This window comes from Chinchilla lanigera, unplaced genomic scaffold, assembly GCF_000276665.1.
Source record: "Chinchilla lanigera isolate Chin_1 unplaced genomic scaffold, ChiLan1.0 scaffold00018, whole genome shotgun sequence".
In the NCBI taxonomy this organism is placed as follows: Eukaryota; Metazoa; Chordata; class Mammalia; order Rodentia; family Chinchillidae; genus Chinchilla; species Chinchilla lanigera.
The window spans coordinates 2,117,353-2,117,955 of NW_004955419.1; positions in this window are offsets into that span (position 1 = coordinate 2,117,353).

Here is a 603-nt window from a genome sequence, read left to right on the forward strand (position 1 = left end):
CAGGGCCCGAACCCGGGCCCCACGGAGCCCGCGGGCGCCTGCAGCCCAGCCTCGGAGTCCCCGCAACCCCGGCCCTCGTGGAGCCTGGGGCATCGACGATCCGCTCCTCCAAGTGGGTTTCTTCCCAGGACCCTCCACCCTAGGCCTCGCTGCACCCAAGACCTGTCTTCAGCCTGGTCGCCGGAAGCCCCCAGCCCCTCCAGCCTAGCTAGAGTGGCCTCTTCTGGGGACACCCTCTCACCTAGCCCTTCTAGCCTTTACCGAACCCCGAGACAATCCCTTAGCTCTTCCCACTGCCCAGCTGACCTAACGCCAGCTCAGCCAGGCCTCTTAGACTGACCCCAATCTCCTAGCAATTCTCAGCCGCCCCTTTTGCTGGGCAAGTGATTTGCCCACACAGCCTCAGGGAAGCACAGAGAGCCAGGCGTTTAAGCAGGACTCCAGCCCCTGCAGTACTTGGGGAAAGGTACTGCAGAGGACGGAATGGAGCTGGAGGAGGAGGAGGGTCCAGAGCTGGACCCACAGCTGGAGTAGCTGGAAGGAAAGGCAGGTGCAGACTTTGTCCCCTTAGCCAGAAACGCCCTACACAGCCCCAGCCAGCCG